This window comes from Dama dama, chromosome 19, assembly GCF_033118175.1.
Source record: "Dama dama isolate Ldn47 chromosome 19, ASM3311817v1, whole genome shotgun sequence".
Taxonomy (NCBI): Eukaryota; Metazoa; Chordata; class Mammalia; order Artiodactyla; family Cervidae; genus Dama; species Dama dama.
Window position 1 is genome coordinate 85,893,909 of NC_083699.1, and position 17,330 is coordinate 85,911,238.

The window sequence follows — 17,330 nt, forward strand, 5'->3', positions numbered from 1 at the left end:
TGGGCTGCAGCCCTCAAGACACTGATAGTCATGTCTGGGAGGTCAGCCACACTTCCTTGCCCTGCGACAACCTGTGGTGTTGAGGAGTTGGCAAGTGCAAATACTCCCTTCTGAGTTGCACATAGATCCTCATTTCTGGGGTGGCCAGTAGGCAATGACCAAGGAGGCATCTATAATTGGAGATTTCTAGTCATAGAAAAGACCCCCAGGATTCCAAGACAGAGCCTTAAACATAATTACGGTGAGAGCTGCCCTGGCCTCACTTGAAAGGGAAATATGGGACAAGAGCCCTAGAATAAAATTACTACATTTTAAATTCAGGAATTTGGAGCAACAAGAAAGAAATGTGAAGTGACTCCAGCAGGAAAAAAAAAAAAAAAAATCTATAGCTTTAATTCATTTTACAACAATTGGTCCTTTAAGTGGTGGGCCTGGGAAGTGGACCAGCTACATAATTTGTGGGGCCCAGTGAAAAATGAAGATATGGAGTCCCTTGTTCAGAAATGATTCAGCTTCTCAACTGAAAAGAGCAGAGCATTAAACCAAGCATGGGTCCCCTTGTAAGGGCGGAGCCTATCCCACCACATGGGTTACATCCCCATGAAGTTGGCCCTGCTGGGTGCCCTCACAGAGGAGGTAAGGAAGGTGACTTCTGGGCCAGCAGAAACAGGGCAGTCCAGAGAGGTCATGCTGCTTACTTTGTGCAATGAACTCAGCCTAGCATCCAACTGACTGGGTTCCACACGGATGGTGTGTATAATCTTAAAATTTTCTGTGCTGTTTAGGCGATTATAATTAAAAGTATTCTCTAGTATTATTGTCCATTGCCTGACTAATCCCATGATTTATTTTTTGTTGTTTTTTGCTCAGAAGGCAGACATCAAATATATAAAAATGTGCATATACTTTGGTCCTTTTATTTCAATACAAAAATTATGTATTGGATTAATGTTCTAGGTTGTACTGGAAGATGCAAATAGTGATAAGGACAATGCCCTGGGCTTCAAAGAGTAATGATGCTCAACCACTGGACAAAGCAAGCCCAGAAGTCCCTCTCCATTCAGATACTTTGTCAGTCATCAGATGGTGCAATTTTGTAAATCTGGACACAACAAATGGACTTCCTTTTAACAATAGTCTGTGGATCAGACCTGTGACATTTTCAGGCTTAGCATTCAGGAGTTTGGTAATTTGACAGAGATTCAAAGATTACGAAATCATTTTAGTTAAAACCCTTTGCTGAAACACAATGTTTTTTCTGGTCACACCATGCAACATTCGAGATCTTAGTTGCCCAATCAGGGATCAAGCCCATGCCCACTGCATTAGAAGTGCAGTCTTAACCACTGGACCACCAGGGAAGTCCCTGAAGCACACATTTGATTCAGGTCTACAGGCTGGAGTTGATGAGCCCACCACTCGATCACATCTGCCTTTTGCTGTGGCTTTGGCTCACTTCATTTATCATTACCTACATAGTTCATGGGACTAATTCTGTGGTGCAGCAGTATTTACAAGGTAAGGGAATAATGAGGGACGGAGAATTTACTCCTCTAAAATACTAATGGATGAATGTGAGTCAAGCTTTTTACTTATTCAGACTGCTAATCTCCTAATTAGTCTGACAGAGCTTTTGCTGAACTTCTTCTATATCTGTGTATCTGTGTGCTAGTTCCCTATCTCTTTCATTGGTTTATATGTCCTACTGTTGCTCAAATCTCAAATTAGTCCTGTATCTCTGGCCTTTCCCACACTGGTGAGAGGGACTTAGTTTCATATGCACCAAAGGAATCATCAGATTTCATATGCACACAGATCAGCATGTTTAAAGTAAAAGAATGTGTTAGCATAGTTTGTGTTTGGGTGGAAGGATTTGTGAAGAATATTTTTCTTGTAAGTCAGTTAAATGGTTGGGATCTCAAGTAGTTAATATACTAATGTTAAAAGATACAATTGATAAATCCCATAACATTTCTAGATTTTTGAAAAAGATTTGTGAATTGATGTTTATCAAGAACTTATTTTTAAAGAGCTATGCATCTTTGGTGCTAGAAAACCCCAGGAATTATATAATGATGATCTCAGAAAGCCCCATATCCATGCATTAAATAGACTCTGAGACCCCTGTTTTGTTCCTCCAGTGTCTTCAGATAAGCTTTCAACATGAAAGCCAATGTCAGGACTAGACAGTGATGGTGTTACTGTTGTTCAGCTGCTAAGTTGTCTCTGACTCTTTGTGATCCTATGGAATGCAGCATTCCAGTCTCCCCCGTCCTTCACTATCTCCCACAGTTTGCTCAAATTCATGTCCATTGAGTCAGTGATACTACCTAACCATCTTATCCTCTGCCGCCGCTTCTTCTTTTGCCTTCAGTCTTTTCCAGCATCAGGATCTTTTCCAATGAGTTGGCTCCTCACATCAGGTGGTTAAAGTATTGGAAGTTCATCTTCAGAACCAGTCCTTCCAATCAATATTTAGGGTTGATTTCCTTTCAGTCCAAGGGACTCTCAAGAGTCTTCTCTAATACCTGTGGCTGATGGTCCTCAAGAAACAGGGACTTCAGTCCTACAAACCCAAGAAATTGAACTCTGCCACCAATCAGAATGAGCTTGCAAGTAGATTTGCCCCTAGAGCCACCAGCAATGAAAGTAGGCTGCTGATCACTGTGATTTAAATCTTGTGAAACCTTGAGAGCAGAAATGAGTTGAGCCCTACCTAGATTTCTGAACCAGAAATCCAGAACTGTAAGATATAAATAGATTTTGTCTCAAGTCACTAAGTTAGTGGTATTTATTACATAGAAGTAGGACACTCATATAGCCTGGCTACTTTCTTTGAAGGAGAAAGGAAAAATTCATAAGGAAAGAATACACATTAATATCTCACTGAAGCACCTGCCACAGCTGCATTGGCACTTATTCTCCTACAGGGAAGAGAGATTGCTTAAACTATCTTCAGGCTTCCCAGGTGGCTCATTGGCAAAGAATCCACCTGCCAATGCAGAAGAATCCAGAGACTCAGGTTCAATCCCTGGGTCGGGAAGATCCCTGGGAGTAAGAAATGGCAACGCACTCCAGTATTCTTGCCTGGAGAATCCCAGGAAGAGAGGAGCCTGGAGGGCTACAATCCACGAGGTCGCAAAGAGTCTTGTTGGAGTGAACATCATCGTGGACACCTGTAATTACTCCTTAGGTGATAGTTCTGTGAATGGAGTAAAACAAAAATATGTGTTTTTTAGATCAGTAACTTCATAGCTTTCCAAAAGAGGTCTCAGTCACTATATAGAAGATCACACGCTCCTGCCAGCAAGAGTTTTAGTTGACTTTTTGTTTGTCTGTGTTTGTTTAAGTAAAATTTGTATTGAAATATGGCACTGTGTTAGTTTCCTAGGAATGCTATTATTTGCTCCAACCAGATGTGTGTTCTCTCACAGTTCTGGAGGCCTGAAACAAAGACTTTGGCAGAGCCACGCTCCCTCCAAAAGCTCTGGGGCAGGGTCTGCCAACCTCCAGGATCCAATGCCTGATGATCTGAGGTGGAGCTGATGTAACAATAATAGAAATAAAGTGCACAATAAATCTGATGCACTTGAGTCATCTCCAACCCCCTACCCCACTCCTACCCAGTCCATGGAAAAGTTGTTTTCCACAAAACCAGACCCTGATGTCAAAAAGTTTGGGGCTCATTGCTCTAGAAAAAGATCTTTCTGCTGTGGAGGAAAACATTTTCCTCTCTTGGTTTCTTCTGACTGATTTAAGAATTAAATTGACATGAGACAGATTAACAAAAGAAAACAAACCAAAGTTTAATAATGTCCAAGTGGGAGAGACCCAGGAAAACCAAGTAACTCACTAAAATGGCTGAAGTCCTCCCCTTAAACACTATCTTCAGCTAAAGACAAAAGAGGAGGTTGGGGAAGTAGATGGGGCTTCAAAGCAGAAGAAAGTGATTCTCATAGAGATGGAAAAGCAAATGTCTGGTAAATAAGTGTTTGCTGGGCCTGCAGGGACAATGGACACAGGTGAACCCTGATCTCCAAGCCCTGCCAGTGACCCCATCTCACCTGGCCCATATTCTTTGCAGGTATCATTGGTGGAAGCTCTCTTCTGGGAAGAGGCCCTTTGTTTAAATTCTTTAAGTAGCCAAGGGAAAGGTAAAAAGTAAGACTTCCTGAGTCTTCCAGTTTTTAAAAATAATCAGCCTAAAATAACCCCCACTCCAACGAGATATTTTGGGGTGGCCCATATTACTCCCTGACACAGCTCTACCTCTTTCCAGCTCTGTTGTCATTCCTGGGGTTCCCTGGCTTGTGGACACATCACTCCAACTTCTGTATCATCACATTACCCTCTCTTCTGTGTGTTTGTATTTTCCCTGTTTTTATCAGTTCAGCTCAGTCACTCAGTCATATCTGACTCTTTGCAACCCCATGGACTGCAGCATGCCAGGCATCCCTGTCCATACCCAACTCCCGGAGCCTACTCAAATTCATGTCCATGAGTTATAAACTGGCTCATTATAAACTAGGCATGTGCTGAAAGCTTTCACTCATTCAAGAGCATTTAGTGCTAGGGGATTTCCTTATGTCTTTTTTTCTTAAGCAAGTAGAAAAAATAATTCTCAGTTTTCTAGTTTTAACACTTATTTTTAAATTAAAGATTTTAAGCTGAGGATTTACAAATCAGCTATTAACTTTTAAGAGTTTCATTATAGTTTAAAAAATGATAATTACTTGAGGTAGGGGAGACAGGGTATCTACTTTATTCCTAATGGAAACTCTACATATAGATGAAGTGTCTATATAAAAAAATGGGAGCTGCGATTATATTAATACTGTCTAACTGATATTCAATAACTCACCCTTCTATTTCCTATTGTCCATATTTAAACACTTCAAAAAGAATTCTAATCAAGTGGAAATTAATAGAGGAAAGACTGGGGCTGGTAGGAGAAGGTTCTAATCCCACTATCTCTTAATATTTCAAAGTCTCTTTTATTTTCTTAATAAAAGGGCAAGAGAAAGAGAGGGGGAGAGAGAAAAGGGAATTAATCCAGTGCTCTGAACTGCCCTCTCATCTTATTGCTTTAAAGACATTCTAAGAGAATATCACACATGAGAAGGCTATTTTTGGCCAATGGCCAGCCTTTACTTTGCTTCTCAACTTTTTTCCATCTTTCCTTCTTTCCCTTTATCTACCTGCCCTCTCTCCTCTATTTTCTCCATTCCTAAGACCTTCAAAGCCCAGTGAAGAGGGTGATATTTAAAGTCCAAGCTCCCGACATAACCTGTCTACCTGTCCCCTTCTTCCCCCATTCCATCACCTGTGGCAATGCTCCTTCTAACCTATCTCATGCATCTCTGTCTCTGGGTTTCTGGACTTGTTTTTCCCTCATTTCTCTATTTTTTCCTCTTCCCTCAAGTTCTAGTTATTCCTCAGGTCCCATTCTCTGTGACAGTATCTCTATGTAGCTTCTTAAAAATAACAATAATGAAACCTTGAATATTATAATAATGAAAACTGAGAATATTTATGAAGTATTTCCATATCTTAGGCAACTTACTTGGGTTGTATCATTTAATCCTTTCAAGAATCCCTTAGGAGATTATCCCAACCTCATAGGTGAGGTCTGGGACTAGAGAAAGGCTAGATTGAACATCGAAGGTCAAATAAGGCTTGAGTGGGAGAGTTGGAGGTAGGGTTCTAACATATTCATCATCTCTTTTCCCTAACTGTGAAAGTCAAAACTCACATGGATTAGAGGTTTAAAGTTCTGTGATTATTTCATATGACAACATCAATTTTCTTAAGCAAAGTGAAAAACTTTGTGAAAAGGACAATCATATTTCATATTTGTTTGTATCTCCCGAGGTTCTCATTTGGAATAGGTACACAGTAGATTCTCAGAAACTACTTAATGATAAAGGTATGGATTTTCCCTATGAACTTGATCATTTTCACTGCAATCACTCAACTGCTGTGTAAACCCAATTTATGTGTTCTAATGCTACATGTTATCCTACTCTTCCTCAAAATTGAGCCAAATGAATCAATGCTGAAACACTAGAAAGTGTCTATCTAACAGATAATAATAGCAATGATTGATCAATTCACTCACACATTTAAAAAACTCCTTTGATCACTTTTAGGTGCCATCTACTTTTCTAGGCATTGGGGAATATAGAAGTAAAGAAAGTATACAGAAAATGTTTGCCCTCATTGAGTTGCCCATATTCCAGTTGAAAGAAATAGATAAACAAAGCTATAGAGAAAAATGAAGCAGGAGAGGAGATAGGGAGTTGGTAGAAGAGGAAAAGGCTACAGTTTTACACAGAAAAATCAGGGGGAAACTCACAAACACAGCCTGGAAGGAGATGAAGGAATATGGACATCTGGAGGACAAGCAAATATGAAGGTGGGAATGTGCCCAAAATATCTAAAAAGCAGCAGTGAAGTCAGGTTAGCTCAAGTACCTCTAATCATAGAAGAGAAATTCTATCATCTAGGTATATATGTATGTAAACCTTAGTGAAAGTTGAATGTAGACCCACATTGGCAGGCGGATCTCCAAAACCTAGACACGAATTTTATACAGAAAGACAGGAAAGGCATATAAATGTGTTACTATAAAAAAAAGCAGTAATGGAATGTTAGTGTTTTAGCCCAGGTTCCCTAGAAAGCAACATCTGAGTCAGCAATGAATAGCTAAGTTTCTGAGAGGTAAAATCCAAGGACAGAGAGGGAAGTGAGGCAGGGAGGAGGAGAGGGAGGTCAAGATGGGGGTGACTCTGGTCACTTCTCCTCAGGAGCCTGGAACAAGTGTAGGTGACCTCACAGGGGCAACTGCAGAGCCATGCAGGGCCACTCCAGAACCTGTGTTTGGTCCAATCCATGGGAGGGAGAAACAAAAGGAAATTTACAGGTGGGCTCCTGTCATCACCTGTTTCCCACTGGTCAGATTTCATCTTGAAAGTAGTTAACCATGACTACCTACCCCTAACAACAGAATGGGAAAGACTAGAGATCTCTTCAAGAACAGTAGAGATACCAAGGGAACACTTCATGCAAAAATGGGCTCAATAAAGGACATAAATGGTATGGACCTAGCAGAAGCAGAAGATATTAAGAAGAGGTGGCAAGAACACAGAAGAACTCCATAAAAAAGATCTTCATGACACAGATAATCACAATGGTGTGATCACTCACCTAGAGCCAGACATCCTGAAATGTGAAGTCAAGTGGGCCTTAGAAAGCATCACTACGAGCAAAGCTAGTGGATATGATGGAATTCCAGTTGAGCTATTTCAAATCCTGAAAGATGATGCTGTGAAAGTGCTGCACTCAATATGCCTGCAAATTTGGAAAACTCAGCAGTGGCCACAGGACTGGAAAAGGTCAGTTTTCATTCCAATCCCTAAGAAAGGCAATCCCAAAGAATGCTCAAACTACCGCACAACTGCATTCATCTCACACGCTAGTAAAGTAATGCTCAAAATTCCCCAAGCCAGGCTTGAGCAATACGTGAACTGAGAACTTCCAGATATTCAAGCTGGTTTTAGAAAAGGCAGAGGAACCAGAGATCAAATTGCCAATATCTTCTGGATCATCAAAAAAGCAAGAGAGTTCCAGAAAAACATCTATTTCTGCCTTATTGACTATGCCAAAGCCTTCAACTGTGTGGATCACAATAAACTGTGGGAAATTCTGAAGGAGATGGGAATACCAGACCACCTGACCTGCCTCTTGAGAAACCTGTATGCAGGTCAGGAAGCAACAGTTAGAGCTGGACATGGAACACCAAACTGGTTCCAATAGGAAAAGGAGTACGTCAAGGCTGTATATTGTCACCCTGATTATTTAACTTATATGCAGAGTACATCATGAGAAACGCTGGGCTGGAAGAAGCACAAGCTGGAATTAAGATTGCCGGGAGAAATATCAATAACATCAGATATGCAGATGACACCACCCTTATGGCAGAAAGTGAAGAGGAACTAAAAGCCTCTTGATGAAAGTGAAAGAGGAAAGTGAAAAAGTTGGCTTAAAGCTCAACATTCAGAAAACTAAGATCATGGCATCTGGTCCCATCACCTCATGGGAAATAGATGGGGAGACAGTGGAAACAGTGTCAGACTTTACTTTTTGGGCTCCAAAATCACTGCAGATGGTGATTACAGCCATGAAATTAAAAGATGCTTACTCCTTGGAAGGAAAGTTATGACCAACCTAGATAGCATATTAAAAAGCAGAGACATTACTTTGCCAACAAAGGTCCGTCTGGTCAAGGCTATGGTTTTTCCAGTGGTCATGTATGGATGTGAGAGTTGGACTGTGAAGAAAGCTGAGTGCTGAAGAATTGATGCTTTTGAACTGTGGTGTTTGAGAAGACTCTTGAGAGTCCCTTGGACTGCAAGGAGATCCAACCAGTTCATCCTAAAGGAGATCAGTCCTGGGTGCTCATTGAAAGGACTGATGCTGAAGCTGAAACTCCAATACTTTGGCACCTTATGCGAAGAGTTGACTCATTGGAAAAGTCCCTGATGCTGGGAGGGATTGGGGGCAGGAGGAAAAGGGGACGACAGAGGATGAGATGGCTGGATGGCATCACTGACTCGATGAACATGAGTTTGAGTAAACTCCAGGAGTTTGTGTTGGACAGGGAGGCCTGGTGTGCTGCGATTCATGGGGTCACAAAGAGTCGGACATGACTGAGCGACTGAACTGAACTGAACTGAACTGAACCTACCCCTAACTCCTGATATGAGCAGGACCATCCCCCCAACCACACACACACACCATGTTGTCTGCCTGCCTTTTGTCTATTAAAAAAAAAATTAGCCAAAAAATAAGTTAAATCAGAGAAGTGAAAAAATACAAAAGTAAAGAAAAGTAGTCAAAACAATAATAGTTTAGTCATTAAGCAAAATCAAGGACTTTTAGTTTCTCCTCAAAGACTATAGATAATGTTCTGAGCCATATCCTGTGAGTTGTTTTGTAGAGACTGAAACTCCCACCAGGTGGGAGAAGTTCACTACATGATGACCAGACTGTAGCCATGACATAAGCTGCCACAGTTCCAAGAATTGTCCTCAAGGAAATGGGAACAGACCAAAGCTGGAACTGAAGATAAACTACCTAAAACAATTAAGATGATGCTGGTCAGTCCACTGATGACCATTCTCAAGATGACTATCAGAACTGACTGTGCTATTTCTGCATGTAGCCCTCTCCTTCTGCCTATAAAAGCTCTTGCCCACTGGTTGTCAGTGGGGGAGCTGGCTTTTAGACTGGAGTCCACCCTCCCCCCAGTTGCAGGCATCTGAAACAGAGCAAACTTTCATTTCCACCAACGTGGCCTCTTTACTGGTTTTTGAGCAGCAAGCAGCCGGACCTCACTTTCTGTCACATTCCCACTTGGGACTTCCAGGTTGTGAAGTCTGGCTCTCTTGTCCAGTTCCTATGCCTGTGATGTAGCATCTCCCTAAAGTCTAGAAATGGCAGAAGGGGACGGACACTAGACCTACTTCCGATGAACCTACTTCCGGTTAACCTGGATGCACAGCAACAGCTGAGGGGAATGGCCCAGCTTCCCCAGGCCAGCAGTGGGAAATGTGGAGTCTGGGTGGGCTTGGTAGGCAGGAGCAGAGACTGAAACAGAGCAAGTGACTGAGGGCCTAGAGTTGGCAATGCTGAGGCACAAAATCTGAGAAGGCACAAAAGATATATCTGATATAATCAGTAAACAGCAGTATTTATCAAAAGCAAATATTTATACAGCCCTAAAAACAAGTGAGACAGGAGTCCCATTTCTCTGTTTGGGATAAACTGTGTAGGAGATTAGTGAGATATATATATATCTCACATATGATAGATATATCACATATAGTATGTATATCTCACATACATATATCTCACATATGAGGTGAATACGTACATATATATATTTCACAATATCATATTGATAATGTGTGTGTGTGTGTGTGACAAGAGCAAGAGTGAAACATGGATTGGGAGAAGAATCATCTAGTTATAACCAAAAAAATATAATAGAGAATACCACAGATTTGGCACTCTCTTGGAAACATCAATTTAGCTATACTATTGTTTCACCAGGTCAGTTTTCACTATCAGTTCAGTTCAGTCGCTCAGTCGTGTCCAACTCTTTGCAATCCCATGAATCACAGCACGCCAGGCCTCCCTGTCCATCACCAACTCCCGGAGTTTACTCAAACTCAAGTTCATCGAGTCGGTGATGCCATCCAGCCATCTCGACTGTCCTATAGACATTAAGGCCAATGTAGTAGTATGGAAATGTAGGTCAGAGGATAAAAAAATAGCAAAACAATTTAATTTAATATTAATCTCTTACTTTTTCGGATGGGCAAATGGGGGAAATCTATGGAGTGAATCATAGCTAAAAAAAAAATTGTTCTGTGAATATTACACATACCTAAAATACTACATAACATATTCTATTTTTTTCAATTTTCAAATCACTTAGTTATTGGAAATACATAGCTAGAGAAGGAAACAAAAAGTTTAATTTAGTGAAATTCAGTATTATTTATAAAGTGAAGCAAATCTAAAAGGAACACACATATATATATATTTATATATGTATATTTATATATTATAAATAATATATAATATTATTTATTATATCCCTCGTAGCTCAGCTGGTAAAGAATCTGCCTGCAATGCAGGAGACCTTGGTTTGATTCCTAGAGAAGGAATAGACTACCCACTCCAGTATTCTCGGGCTTCCCTAGTGGCTCAGCTGGTAAAAAATCCACCTGCAATGAGGGAGACCTTGGTTCAATCCCTGGGTTGGGAAGATCCCCTGGAGAAGGGAACAGCTACCCACTCCAGTGTTCTGGCCTGGAGAATTCCATGAACTGTATAGTCCATGAGGTTGCAAAGAGTCATACATAAATGAGCAACTTTCACTTTTATATGTTACCAAGAATATCACTAAGGCAGATCTGCCAGGAGCAAATTTTTGGTGTCTGGCAGGAGAAGCCTGTTTATAAAGGTTGAATTTAGAGTTGCCTACGTTCTCTTGAGTTGTTTTGACCATGCTTCCTGCCCCTGGACCTGAGACCTGCACTCTGGCAACCTTTCCTTAGCGTTGTTCTAGTCTGCCTTCTCTTAGAAAAGCAGTTTTATGAAAATTCAGTCAATGAAATTGATATGTTAAACTTCAATTTGGTATCATAGTAAGATCATATGTTTTCAGTGTCAACCTTCTCATGAAGAGGTTGCTCACAGAACTGTCAGCTAGACAGGCCTGGAGAGGGTCAGGGCCTTCATTTTACACCTGGGTAAGTCAAAGTCTGAGGAGTAAAAAAGACTCACCAATGCCTCATGACAGAGAGAAATACCTCCTGATTTCTGTCAGTTTGCATTTCTAAATATGTATTTCAACTTCTACACACACGTATGAAATATGAATAAAGAAGTTTAAGGTTCAATCAGAATGAATACCTCTTATGTTATTTACTGCTGCGTAACAAACTAAAGTTTAGTAGCTTGGAACAATAAATGTTTTTCATGCACAACTTCTGTTGATCGGGGGTTCAGGAGCAGCTTAAGTGGATGTTCTTGGCTCAGGCTCCCTCATCTTGCAGTCACTATACTGGCTGGGCTGCAGCTGTTTGGAAACTTAACTTAACTGGAACTACAGGATTTTCAGCCAACCTGACTCCCTCATGTGGCTGTTGGCAGGAGGCCTCAGCTCCTAGTAATAGACTCCCACATGACATGACAACTGGCTTCTGCCAGAGCAAGTGATGAAAGAGCAAGGTGGAAACCACAGTGTTCTTTGACCTAGTCTTGGAAGTCACAAAGTGTCACTTCGGTCGCATTCTTTAAAGGAGTCATTTCTATTAAATGCGGGGGTGGGGGGGTGCTACATAAAAGTGTGAATACCAGAAGTAGGGGGGTTACTTGGGGGCCATCTTGGAGGCTGGCTACCTCAATTTCATTGAATCAAAACTAGAAATTCCCTAACTTTTGAGACATACTCCAGTGTTAATAAATATCATTATCAAGAAATCCTATTATTAATCAGTTTTGTGGCCTTTTCATTTTTCAGTCTGCTTTTACACTTACCACCATGTTTGATTCCTACAACAGTCCTTGGCCAGAAAGGTAGGACTGCAGTTTCTGCCTGAGACATGAAGAAGCACAGGCACACAGGGATTAATTCATTTGCTTAGAGCTGCCCAGTGGTGGAGTCGACAGTTAGAGTCCTCTTCATTGAGGTTCATGCCATTTGACCATATCATCCTCTCTCCTCTTTCTTGGTTGTCTTTCTTCCTCCTGACCATTACTTATCATTCAGTAAATACTTAGATCGTGGCTCAAATTCTTCCTCTCTGCTTCACTTGGCAGCATCCTCCATGACTTCATGGTCCATGTAGATGAATCCAGTCATTATGCTGGTGTCTCAGTTCCTTGGCCTTCACATCAGTAGCCCTTCTTCACCCTAGCTATCTGTATCCATGATCACTTCACAGACTCTGTCAGTTTGGAGGCTGTACCTCCAAATTCACGAATTCAAGCATCCAAGTTTCTGACTACGGTCTCCTCTCCTTTCATCATAACTGTGATGGTTAATTTCATGTATCAATTTAGCTAGGATTTGTGCTCAGCTGTTTGGCCAATACCAGTCTAGATATAGGGCTTCCCAGGTGGTGATAGTGGTAAAGAATCTGTCTACCAGTGCAGGTAGATGTAAGAGACACGGGTTCAAGCCCTGGGTCGGGAAGATCCCCTGGAGGAGGGCACAGCAACCCACTCCTATTCTTGCCTAAAGAAGCCCATGGACAGAGAAGCCTGGTGGGCTACGGTCCATAGAGTCACACAGAGTCATATAAAACTGAAGCTACTGAGCACTCAGTCTAGACATTGCTGTGAAAGTATTTTTTACTTCCCAGTGGCATTAGAGGTAAAGAATCCACCTGCCAATGCAGGAGACATCAGAGATTCAAGTTTGATCCCTGTGTCCTGAAGATTCCCCTGGAGGAGGAAATGGCAACCCTCTCCAGTATTCTTGGCTGGAAAATTCCTGGACAGAGGAGCCTGGTGGGCTACAGTCCATGGGATCGTAAAGAGTCAGATATGACTGAGCACACACACACTAACATTTAAATTGATAGACATAAAGTGAGGCAGGCTACTCTCCATAATGTGGATGGGCCTCATCCAATCAGAGCACCATGATATAAAGGAAGAGAGAGAGAGAAAAAGACAGAGGGAAAAGAAAAGAATATATTCATCCTAGCTCCTGCCCATAAGAAACCACCAGATTAGTAGAGAAGACAGACCAATGCAACAAGTCATTGAGGTGCAGTGTTAAAGGTGGATACAAGGGTAACAGAAGAGGTCATTTCCTTGGACAGGAGGTAGGGTCAAGAAAACTTTTATAGGTTCATGTCTTGCAAGAGGGTGGGAGTGTCTCTAGCAAAAAGTGAGTCTTCTCTGACTCATGAGAACCAAAACACTAGGTAGAAAATCAAGGAAATTTTAGTTGCAAAACTATCACAGAGAAGCCATGCAAACTTGATCCACTCACTTTATCCACTTGGAGCCTTAATTGTTTCAACTAGAGCAAGACATTGTCCCACATGATGTTTGACTTTGTTCTGTTTCATGATTTGACAACACATTAAAAACCTTCTCTGCTGTTATTTGCTTATCAGGCCTTATCAGTGATGTCAAGCAGCTTCCAACTATAGCTTTGGAGAGGAAAAACAAAATACACATTTATTTAAGCTTCTTTGGTTATGGCATCTGTGAGCTTTACCTGCTCGAATGAATATTTTCATGATTATGTTTGCATTTGAATTATACCACTGACCCATAAAATATACCAAGTAAGTGTTCTTTTCTATGCTATGTTATTATCATCACTCCCATTTTATAGATGAAAAAACTAAGAGTCAGAAAGAATGAAAAACTCCCATAACCTAACTTGATAAGTAAAAATAGGTTTCAGATAAAAACTGTGAGTTCTGAGCACCAGATTCCAAAGCCAGAGTTCAGGCTGGAATGTAGCTCTTTATCACCTGGAGGACAGAATGCTGTAATTTTCCTCTCTTGGGATTTTCTTTCAACATCATCTCAATGCAACAATTCTTACAGAATGTAACAGTACAACTTTTCTTTGACACCATCTCTGGGGAACTGATCAAGTCTTTCTCACCAATGGCACTGGTCCTATTGCAAAAACAGAGTCTGAAATCAGTTATTTCATTCTGTAACAAGATGATAACTAGTTTAAACCTTTCTTCCTTGTTGAATGGGGACAAAACAGTCTGTCTTCTGGTTTCTCCTTCTGAGCTACATTTTGTCCAAAAACTAGAGTGTAAATTGAAAAATTTTGCTCTTTAAAATGTTTCCTAAGTGTTCAGCCCCAGGATTCGGACTCTATTATACAGTTTGGGGTTTTTTGTTTGTTTTTTGATGTTGAGATAAAGAAACCAAACACATGACTTGGGTCCAATTGGGGGCTTTGAGAACACTTTCTCACTCATAGCATTTGCCTTGACCCCAATGCCATGACTAAGACTAAAAACTTGTTTCCCGTTGCTTCCAGGACTACCTCAAGTCTCCACCTTCTCACCTGAATTTCAAATTTTTCATTAAATTCTTTTGCATTGGTGACTACATCTTACTTCATTTTTATTTCTCACTGTGGAAATGCTTTATATTTCTGATTAAATAAATGATATGTCTTCATTATGAAAAAAATGAGCAATATGCTAAAGTATGAGGTTGTAGGTGAACAAAATCGAATGGAATCCTAACTTCTGAGGTATCCATCATTAACAAAATTTTGTTAGCCTTCTTTTAAAACATATTTTATGGATTTGTATACAAATATACAGTTTTGATAAACTGGTTGTCTTATATACACATTTTTTGTCATGACCACATGTTATATAGCCTTTTACTTTTACCATTTCCTTCCCTACAAATTCTTTCTCTCTGCTATCCCCTCATGTAACCAATGGAAACAACTGCATATATATTTTCCAGAACTTTCTGCATGCTTATATAATTATATTCAGACATAGAAACATATTAGACGTTCTTTGGCCATTTTAAAAAAGAATTCATGCTTTTCTGAACTTTTTTATCCATCATTTATTCTATTAATGTGGTTTTGTTATTGTTGTTCAGTTGCTCAGTCGTGTCCAACTCTTTGTGACCTCATGGACTGCAGCAAGGACTGCAGCAAGGACTGCAACCAGGCTTCCTTGTCCTTCACTATCTCCCAGAGCTTGGTCAAATTCATGTCCATTGAGTCGGTGATGCCATCCAACCATCCTGCCCTCTTTCATCCCCTTCTCCTACTTCCTTCAATCTTTCCTAGCATAAGGATTTTTGTAATGGGTCAGCTCTTAGCATCAGGTAGCCAAAGTATTGGAGCTTCATTTTCAGCATCAGTTCTTCCAATGAATATTCAGTTCTAATCTTTAGGATTGACTGGTTTGATCTTTTTGCTGTCCAAGGGACTCTCAAGAGTCTTCTCCAGCACTACAGTTCAAAAGCATCAATTCTTTGGTGCTCAGCCTTCTTTATGGTCCAACTCTCGCATTGATACATGGCTACTGGAAAAACCATAGCTTTGACTAGATGGACCTTGGTCAGCAAAGTAATGTCTCTGCTTTTTAATATGCTGTCTAGGTTGGTCATAGCTTTTCTTCCAAGCAGCAGGTGTCTTAATTTCATGGCTGCAGCCACCATCTGCAGTAATTTTGGAGCCCCCAAAATAAAGTTTCACACTGTTTCCCCATCTATTTGCCATGAAGTGATGGAACCAATACCATGATCTTTGTTTTCTGAATGTTGAGTTTTAACCCAGGTTTTCACTCTCCTCTTTCACCTTCATCAAGAGGCTTTTTACTTCCTCTTCACTTTCTGCTGTCAGGGTGGTGTCATCTGCATATCTGAGGTTATTGATATTTCTCCCAGCAATCTTGATTCCAGCTTGTGCTTCATCCAGCCCAGCGTTTCTTATGATGTACTCTGCATATAAGTTAAATAAGCAAGGTGACAATATACAGCCTTGATGTGTTCCTTTCCCAATTTTGAAACAGCGTGTTGTTCCATGTTTGGTTCTAACTGTTGTTTCTTGACCTGCTTACAGATTTCTCAGGAGGCAGGTAAAGTGGTCTGGTATTCTCATCTATTTAAGAATTTTCCACAGTTTGTTGTGATCCACACAGTCAAAATCATTTGCGTAGTCAATGAAGCAGAAGTGGATGTTTTTCTGGAACTCTCTTGCTTTTTTGATGATCCAACAGATGTTTGCAGTTTGATCTCTGGTTCCTCTGCCTTTCCTAAATCCAGCTTGATCATCTGCAATTTCTCAGTTCATGTACTGTTGAAACCTAGCTTGGAGAATTTTGAGCATTGCTTTGCTAGTGTGTGAAATGAATGCATTTGTGAGGTAGTTTGAACATTCTTTGGCATTGTCTTTCCTTGAAATTGGAATGAAAACTGACCTTTTCCAGTCCTGTGGCCACTGCTGAGTTTTTCAAATTTGCTGGCATATTGAGGCAGCATTTTCACAGCATAATCTTTTAGGATTTGAAATAGCTCAGCTGGTATTCCATCAGCTCCACTAGCTTTGTTTGTGGTGATTCTTCCTAAGGCCCACTTGACTTCACACTCCTGATGTCTGGCTCTAGGTAAGTGATCACACCATCGTGGTTATCTGAATCATTGAGATTTTTTTGTTTAGCTCTTCTGTGTATTCTTGTCACCTCTTCTTAATATCTTCTGCTTCTGTTAGATCCATATCATTTCTGTAGTTTATTGTGCCCATCTTTGCATGAAATATTCCTTTGGTATCTCTAATTTTCTTGAAGAGATCTCTAGTCTTTCCCATTCTATTGTTTTCCTCTCTTTCTTTGCATTGATCACTTATGAAGGCTTTCGTATCTCTCCTTGCTATTCTTTGGAACTTTGCATTCAGATGGATATATCTTTCCTTTTCTCCTTTGCCTTTCCCATCTCTTCTTTGGTCAGCTATTTGTAAGGCCTCTTCAGACAACCAATTTGCCTTTATGCATTTCTTTTTCTTGTTGATGATTTTGATCACTACCTCCTGTAAAATGTTATAAACCTCTGTCCATAGTTCTTCAGGCACTCTCTCTATCATATCTAATCCCTTGAATCTGTCACTTCCACTATATAGTCGTAGGGGATTTGATTTAGGTCACACCTGAATGGCCTAGTGGTTTTCCCAACTTTCTTCAATTTAAGTCTGAATTTTGCAATAAGGAGTTAATGATCTGAGCCACAGTCAGCTCCTGGTC